At 34.3% G+C, this 9,733-nt stretch overlaps 1 long non-coding RNA gene across 1 annotated transcript; it reads right to left on the bottom strand.

The window, feature by feature from the left end:
• Positions 1-6,217: 6,217 nt before the first annotated feature.
• Positions 6,218-9,509, bottom strand: LOC145325918 (uncharacterized). The gene is made up of 4 exons (XR_013881666.1): positions 9,450-9,509; positions 8,954-8,992; positions 8,026-8,101; positions 6,218-6,309 (listed from the first exon to the last, which is right to left on the bottom strand). It is a non-coding gene; the product is annotated as an uncharacterized LOC145325918 (long non-coding RNA).
• Positions 9,510-9,733: the final 224 nt, after the last annotated feature.

Raw genomic sequence — 9,733 nt, 5'->3', positions numbered from 1 at the left:
ACTCTGCAGAGATTGACTCTAGGGGCGTGGTGGCGCTTTGGGTACAAGTCCTCTCCACGTCACGTTTGAACATACTTTGCATTTTAAATTAAAATGTAACGCGCTCAAACACCCATCAGACAACCAACCCTTTGATTGCTCGACCTTTGTCTAAGAAGTCCCAACTGTGCATGGTACTAAGGTGGCGCCTGTTTTAAGCCAAGGCATTCCCCCCTACTCTAACTATTTATGTCGAGCATCTGACATAGCAGCAGTAGGAACCAATTTCAACGTCTATAGTTACGACGCGGTTCAGACCGAGATTCGAACCTATTACCTACCCAACGACGAGCGGATGCGCTGTAAAGGATACTACCTACGCAACTTTTAGATAAATCTTATTAATGATCTTAGTATATTTTTTTGATAATTCGGTCCAATATGCCATTACAAATTAAACGACCAAGCTAATATTGCTTAATTCCCTTCTACAAGACACAAAATGAATTGAAAATTATTACTAAACTCGAAATATATCTTCATGTGTTACAATAGTACGTACTTTTTTAAAAAATAGGTTGAAAAACATACTAAGTAGCTAGAAAAATAATAATTAAATGAGAACCATTCCTTTTTATATACTAATAAAATGTACATTTGTTCTGTTTCCAATAGAAAGGGATGGAGGGGACATTGAAATGTTACATACATTGGTAACCAAAGTTTTTTAATGATAACTTTGGGAACTATAAATAATTAAGACATTTGATTATTTATTTTCAAATTGTAGGGCCAAAAATTTTTTACCATGATTTTAATCTATAGAAGGGCAAATTATGTTGATCATCATTAGAAATGGTTTTTAATTCAACTTAAGGTAACCACTGAACCGAATTGGGCTCCACTTTCATAAAAATTGATTTATCACCTCGAGTAAAAAAAACTTTCACCAACTTAATAAAATTTTACACAATTTTCTTCAGACGTTATAATTCCACTAAAATTTTATTAAATAACACCTGTTTATCGATAAATTATACATATTTTCAAATCAATTACATAAAGAGACATCTAAGTATGTATAAAATATTTGGAAAACCTTAAATTTTTGTAAAATAAAATCTTTTATTTACTTGCTGCACCTAAAATTTTGCGTTACAGCTGTTACCACGATTTTTTTTACATTATTTTCTGTTATATTAAAGCTAACTCCAAAATCATATTTTGCAAAATCATTTAATTTTATTACAAAAAAAACGTCAAAAATTTATAAAATGTATTTTTTCTCTTTCGATTATATAAGCTAGCTGTAGAAAGTAGTTAGAAAAAATCTCGTAGCCTTGTGCCAAGTGGAAAATAAAAGGGAAGGGAAGATGGGTAATAATAATAAAGGGGGTGAAACATATTTCATTTGACGAGGCATAAAAAGGGGAAGGCAATACAATTATGGGAAGGACATGCAGGGCATGGGGCGAAGAGAGAGAAAGTTGGTGATAGATGGATAGAGAGGTCAGGTAGAAAGATTGAAGATGACATTTATATTTTTTTGTCTCTTTGTACATGCATGCAGGGGCTGTTATTCAGCCAATTAATTCCATTTGAAATTGCCGAAAATTAAATATTTTGTAGGAGTAAAGTTAGAGTAAAACTTGATTATTTGAAGTAACCGAAAGGGAAGTGGGTAAGAAGGGGGAGAAAAAAGGGAAGGGGTTGGGGGGAAATTTTCACTCAGAATTGTTTGTCATCGAATCACATTCCCTTTTCCCTGGGTACATGTAGGTTTGTTTATGTTAGTCATTTTAGATTTTTTCATGCAGGAATAAAGGGATCATGTTACTTGTAGATGCAGCGCTGCACTTACAAGTATAATGTTTAACTTTGCTATACCTACAAGTAACATGTTAAAGGGAGATAAAAAAAAAGGAGATAGGCAGACAATGTTAGTTATATTTATTGAAAATAAGCTTTTTAGTCATTTCTAAAGAACTTCAAAACCCCAAACAACTTCCTTCATCTTGAACCAAATTAAACCAAAACCTTCTTACAAAGTTATTTGGATGAATACATGTGTGTGGAGGGATCGCTATAATGATAATGAATTTTACCATGTGTGCAACCAGATTGCTATTCAATATCATGTGTAATTATTTAATAATATTTTTGCATATATTCAAAACCATTACTAATAAATGTTTAGCTAACGAATTAATCTTAATTGTTTCTATTTATAATCATATTAGTATCTCTAGAGAATGGAGGGGGGATATTGCTGCACCTAAAAGTAACATGTATGACTTTGCTGCACCTAGAAGTAACATGTGATAAGCGCTGCATCTACAAGTAACATGATCCTTTTAAAGTAGTATGCTTTTTTGTCTGTAGTCAAAGGACCTAGCTGTGGCTAGTTTTGACCTATATGAAGTGTTTTTTCGTAAAAAATAGCCTAAAACCACCCTAAATGCATTTACAAATTTACCATGAATCTAGCATGAGTCAATCAAAATCACTACTTAAAGGACGCCTGCAAGAAATAACACGCTTTAACTGCTGAAAGACTGCCACAAGAAGACCCAATACCCCAAATTTAAAGACTTCAGCTTCAATAACAAAAAAGTTCTAGGCATTTCAAAATAGCATTTTATGTACAATGGAATTTTTGAAAGATTTCCAATGCTCATATAAGAAAAAACAATATTAAATTACGTCGCCTAGACACAAAATTATAACCTTATCTTTGTCAGAAACTTAGATTGCCTGTAACTGATTACATTTTTACAATAAAAACACCACATTTCATAGTCAAAATCTATGAAAAAAATTCGATTTAGATTGCATTTTAAAACAAAAATCATAGCGGAAACAAAGGGGTAAACTAATACAAGCTTAGCTGTGATTGGTTGTTAAGCTAATTCAGCCTTCTGATTGGCTACAGTACATTCGGTACACCGTGTTCCAGAAAAGCCAAAAAATGACAAAAAATCATAGAAAGTGTATATTTTAAAATTTTGATGAAATTTTATTTAAATAGCAATAAGTATCCATATATCTTTCAATATAATGGCGAAATTTTAAATATCTCCATCCTGGCTGGCACAGGATGCCAGCAAACCTGGCAGGGTCATACAGGTAAAGAGCAAAAATATTTTGTTTGCCTTAAACTAAGCATTTTAAGTTACCAAATACTAAAATATCCTATACTAGTACATACCAATATGAAATTTAAGTGTTTAAGTCAATTTTGACCTATAGACTTCAAATTTTAAACACAAGCTTATCTAACAAGTATATATGACCTACTGAAATTATATGAAAATCTGCTGCCGTTTTCCCGCCGATCGCCGCCGCCGAAATTTATTTTTTGAGATTTCTAATCTAAAGTTTACAAACAGATGAGCCTATTTCTTATTTATTTACTGTGTGTATATGTAGGGAGGGGGGGGGGGGACAATGGGCTGTTTATTATAATTGTCCCCAAATTCACAAAATAGCATTTTCTTATTTGTAGGCATAATAATTTGTGGGACTTTTATTGAATTTTGATTGATTGGTTTATTAGTGGAGTGTCCAAACGTTTCAATCACTAATTGTAAATTATAGAAGGGGCAATTTTGTGTATTAGCATTGGGAATGTACATTAATTTCTCGGCCATTGTCTAATCCCTATAAATCTGATATGTAAGGCTTTCATTTTATTTTCAATTTACTTGAAAGGAAGCATTTTCTATCTTAAACAATACAAATTCTACTTGTCTTTTTTTAATAAGTTTGATAAACCTTTGGAAAAAGGTTGCTTAATATAAGGGTGAAGGGAGTAAATAATGCTAACAAATTAAATAAGAATATACATATATTTGAACTAGAAAACCACATAAAATTTTTTAAACTTCTTTTTTTAACTTAATGGGTTCAGATGTGGATATATGTGGGGCATTTCCCCCCCCCCCCCCCCCCCCCAATAAAAAGGTAAAATGGTTCAGATAAGAGCCTAGACATTTAGGGATAATCTTTATTTCAAACTTTTCTTTACTTTTAGTTTAATTGAATAAGTGTTGGAAATAAGTTGAAAAATATTAATATTTTATATCTTAAAAATTGTTATTTTTTTATAGACCCAGTATCTTTAGGGCTTAAAAAAACAAACTTCACATACCTTCGCATACACAGGGTAAAGTTCTCTGATATTATACATACATCTAATATCACCATGTAAGAGGATTTGCTTGCGCTCTTTTGCGCTTAAGAGATCTGGAACCAAACGTAAAATTTTCATTAGAAGAAAATTGTCTATTTTACATAAATCAGGTATGCTAAGAAAACCATCTACAATTACAACGAAAAATGGAGATTTGACTTATTTTAAAAGCTAAACGTATATATTATTACATACTGATTCCAAAAATATATAATACTTAAAAATAGCTTTAAAAATAAAGGGTCCACACTGATTTGAAATATAGTTTAGTTGACCTTAAAAATAGTTGTTTACAATGATGAAAAGGAACTTAATTCCATACCTCTGGTATAATTACACGTAAAATTCTTATTTTTCATAGTAAAGAGCTAATTCTTTCGGCTTTATTTCCAAAAACTTGTGTATATTACTAAACAATTGTTTAAAAGTGTATTTTCCAAAATGTAAAAAACGATTTTTTGTCACTCGTTGGAACATAGTGCGGTACAACGCAAGTAAAACTTAATTTTTTTTAATGATTTTGACTATAAAAATGGGTATTTTTATTGTAAAAATATAATTAGTTACTGGAAACCTAAATTTATGACAAAAATAAGCTTATAATTTTGTTTCTAGGCCACGTAGTTTAATTTCAAAGTTTTCAACATGAGCATTGCAATTCTTTCAAAATTTTTATGTACATAAAATGTCATTTTAAAATGCCTAGAACTTTTTTGTTATAGAAGCTGAAGGCTTCAAATTTGGGGTATTTGGTCTACTTGTGGCAGTCTTTCAGCAGTTAAAGCGTGGTATTTCTTGCAGGCTTCCTTTAATAACTTATTTAATTTTCAAAGACAAACAAGAATTGTAACATGCATCATAAGTGAAACACAAAAAAACTAATCTATTGTATAAAAAAAGTATTTATTTTTGTCTGTAGCGAAGGATCTCGCTAACCTCTAAACCGATATGGTTCTCCTTTACAGTGATGCTTCTCATAGGTCCAGGGGAGGTTTTTCATTTTTTTGTGGGGAGGGTATATCCACCCTCCCAATAAAAAATTACCCCTCAGAAAAAAGAAACTTTTTTACTTTTTCTTTTTAAAACTGAATTTGAAAATGGGGTGGGATTCGACTTGCTTCCCTCCCACCTCAAACGTCCCTAGAGGCCTAGGCGTAGCCGCTTGTGGACAAATAAAGTTGTAGAGCATATGTTTTGTGATCATACTATAAACATTCCCTCACCATTATAGTGGCCTTATTCAAATTTTCATCCCTAGTATACATGAGAACACTATAGTCAGCAACAGCAATTCAATATGAGACAATATTACAAACTAGCGGCTACGCCCCTAGAAGCCTCTAGTGGCACTTTAAATTTTTTTTTTGTTGCGTTCAAGTTTCTACGATATGTTGCGTAAGAGTCTCTTTATACGATACATCACAATGTTACGTAGGAGTCTCTATACTTAAAATAAAAATTTCGATTTATTATTATTTCTCTTGGGAGGGTGTTGTTACCCTACCCAAAAATAGTTATAAACCTTCCCGGGACCTACGAGAAGCTACTCTGTTAAGGAGAACCCGTTCGGTTCAGCAGTTAGCGAGATCCTTCGGTACAAACAAACACACAGACACACAAACATCCTGTTACTTTTTTATAAGGATATATATTATCCTATTTAGGCCGGAAGCATAAGATTTCAATAACAACTGAACCGATTGAGTTTAACATTTTTTGGTAAGCTTTATATATATATATAGATCCCTGCAGGGGCGTCCAAGCTTTTTCATTTGGGGGGGGGAGGGAGGTAATCCTTATATTATAGAGGTAATTTTTTTATTTGGGAGGCGGGGGTAAAAATTGAAAATCCAGAATTTTTTTTTTTTTGGCGGGGGGGGGGGGTAATCACCCCTTTACCCCCCCCCCCCTTGGACGTCTTTTGATCCCTGGTTGGTTTAAGGCTATTTTTCCTCCCCTTTCTTATGTACCCCTTTGAATACAGAGCCCTTAGATGCCAGGGGCACATTCGCTGGTCAATAAATAAAATTAGTGGCTATATATACATTTTGGTTAATTAATACATTTATTTATTCTGTAGTTTATCAAAAGGTTTGATCTCCAAAAATCTTGCTACTGACAGATATGCAAGACAACCTAACCAAAAAAGAGAAGATATAAAGGTTATTTCTTAATACAAGGAGTAGATGTTCTAAGAGTAGCGGAGAACCTAAATATCAAGAATAATTTAAGAGACAGATTTGAACTGGATAATTTAGGTGAGATTATTATCATTACCTCGCAAGGGCGGGATTCTTATTCAATTTTAAGTGATCATCTAGAGATTCCAGAGCGTGTAATGGGATGCGATACTCTAACACCCATGGATATTAGGTTAAGTAACATCCATCATACAACCAACCCTTTGATTGCACGACCTTTGTCTGAGAAGTCCTAATTCTGTGTATGATAATGAGTTGCACCTGTTTATGGGCCAAGGCATTCCCCCTACTCTCACTATTAATGTCACGCATAGCAACAGTAGGAATTATTTTTAACGTCTTTAGTTATGACGCAGTGTCGGCACGAGATTTGAACCTATCACCTCGGCCCCGGCGACAAGCGGATGCGCTACGTGTTGAGCCACGATTGCGGGTTAAAATAATCGGCACAAAACTTTTCAGACACCTATCTTTGATGGCAGCCAAGAAATCACTAATATAATGGCCCTTCTATATTCAATTACTAGCGGTTACGCCCCTAGAGGCCTCTAGTGGCACTTTAAATGTTTTTTTTAAATAATACGAAACCTATCTATGTTGCTTTTAAGTCTCTACGATACCTTGCAATGATGCCTTCAAGTCTCTATAATTAAAAAAAACTTTCGTTTTGTTTGTGATTTCTCCCAAAATAGTTATAAACCTTCCCGGGATCTATGAGAAGCTACCCTGTAAAGGAGAATCATATCGGTTCAGCGGTTAGCGAGATCCTTCGGTACAAACATACCAACACTCAGACGAAGACACCACAGACAGACACCCTGTTACTTTAGTATAAGGATTAGGCTTAATGTTATCAAACAAGGATGACAACATCCATAAAAGCGAAGCGCTGAAACGGTAGGACAAACAGACATTAACACTTATATAGTGTCAAAACTGAATAATCAGAATATAAATGTATAAGAGTCGAAGCAAAATTGTAAGTAAATTTGTTGAAAAACTGCTCGATACAGGATAATGTTTATGGACATACTTACATTTTTAGGACTTAATTATAAACTTGCTTCGCTAATGATATTGTACTTTATTGTCCCAGGAATCAGTATACTAAAAATCAGATCAATCGGATAATTAGATCACATAAAAATTTGGGGTATAGTCCTTTCCACGACATCCCTCCATAAGGAGCGATTCTTCGTATTTTTCACAGTAGCTTTTCTCCTATTTCTAGCCCCTGCGGGGGGCTCTAACCCTGCGGGGCCAATTACCTAACCCTGTGGGGCAATCACCTAACACAATATAACCTAACCTAACCTAAAATAACCTATAAAAAGCCATTTTAAAATTCCGAAGAATCTCTCCTTATGGAGAGATGTCGTGGAAAGGACTATGCCCAAAATTTGTTGTTAAAAAAGTAAAAAAAATCAACATGTTTAAAATGGACGTACGGACATTTTGGTTTTGATTATAGAGTTGCTACGCTTTTTAAATCGTACCTAACTACTAGAGGAATCACCATGCAAAGTTTGAAATCGATAGGACAATTCTAACATACCTAAATTACGAAAAAAGCTATCCGTTACGGACGTACGGAAGGACCGACCCTAACTATAGAAAAGCTTCGCTTTTAAAAATGAATATATCTTCTTTCCTGCTATGAAAATGTAACCATTTTTAGCTGGAGTAGACTTCTGATATGATCTTTGGTTGTATATGTAATAACTTAAACCTAAATAATAATATAGTTTGCAATAATAATTCAAAATGGTTGTTTAATAGTTTTTTAACCTATCCTGGATAAGAATCTTTACTGTAAAAGAGATTCATATCGGTTTAGCAGTTGACGAGGATTATAAACAAGAGAATTTTTTGAGATGCTTTGACGCCAAATAGAGACATGCAGTTGCATAAAAAAGGCGTATCCGACCCCCTGGCAAAAAAAAATATGGGGGGGGGGGTAGTACCCCCCGATACTCCTCTACACAGGGTCTATACCCATCTTAACAGCCAAAAGGAAAGAGTCATCCACTACATAAGTAAGTCATGGGGGGGAGTCAAAGGAGGCTTCTTTTACTTTTGAGTATGTTGATTTTGTAGAAGAAGCTCATCATCCCCATTAATTTGAGGGGTATCAAAATTTCAGGGGGGAGGGGGTGAATCGCACCCTACACCCCTCTAAAGCTTACCCTTCCCATTAATTTGAAGGTTATCAAAATTTCAAGGGGGGCGGGGGCAGCGCACCCCCCTGGCAAAATGCCAAATTCTATTTATGAAATAAATAAACTATAAAAAGTAAAATGATGTGTCTTTGTCTGTACCAAAGGATCTCGCTAACCGCTGAACCCATAGGGTTCTCCTTAACAGAGTAGCTTTTCATAGGTCCCGGGAAGGTTTATAACTACCTATTTTGGGGGAGGGTAACACCACCCTCCCAAGAGAAATCATAAAAATCGATTTTTTTAAGCAGAGAGCTTTCAACGCTTTATTGAGAGGTATCGTAGAGACTTGAACCAAACAAACATTTAAAGTACCATTAGAAGCCTCTAGGGGCGTAGCCGCTATTTAAAATATATATCTGAACCTGCTAGAAATCCACCGCCTGTCAATCTACATCCCAGACCTAAACAAAATCATATTTCCAAACGACCATAAAATATAAAAATCCGCAATTATGATTCTTTACTTTTATCATACGTAGTCTAGTTGCTTCGTCAAGGGTCTGTTGAAAGGAGAGGCCAGAAAAACAGCATAAAACCACGAGAAGACATTTTCAACGATTTCTTGAAAAATACAACTGATTCGGACCAGCATTTTCATAGATCTTAAGCTTCAGACAAAAATAAACCTTACTGCTTTTAGAATTACTAGCGGCTACGCCCCTAGAGGCCTCTAGGGGCACTTGACGAGGAGAGAGTCGAATTTAATATTTTTTTTTTGAGGGGGGGGAGTGCCCTCCCCCCCTTATTTTTAATTTTAGTCAAAAAATTCAATAATTATAAGGATTGAGTATTAGGGCTTTTACGTCTGAAGCAAAACATTTGATTTTATGTTTGGATATTTTGTGTATGAGCTCTTACATGAAGTTTTTGATGTACTGGATTCGTTTTCATCAGACATATTAACATATCTGAAACACTTTTTTTTTTAAATTCAAGCAGGGATTCAAAGTGATAAGATAATGGCCGATAAATTGTACATCCTTAATGATGATACACAAAATTAGTCCTTCCGTAGATTACAGTTAGTGGTTGAAACGTTTGAACACTCAAATTAATGAATCAATAATCAAAATTCACTTAAGGTCCCAAAGTGTTCAGCCAACGTATAAGAAAGTGTCATTATAAAACTTTGGGGACTAGTG

The sequence above is a fragment of the Acartia tonsa genome, chromosome 8, assembly GCF_053477335.1.
Source record: "Acartia tonsa isolate MP-2025a chromosome 8, ASM5347733v1, whole genome shotgun sequence".
Classification (NCBI taxonomy): Eukaryota; Metazoa; Arthropoda; class Copepoda; order Calanoida; family Acartiidae; genus Acartia; species Acartia tonsa.
This window is presented reverse-complemented; position numbering and strand designations above follow the sequence as displayed.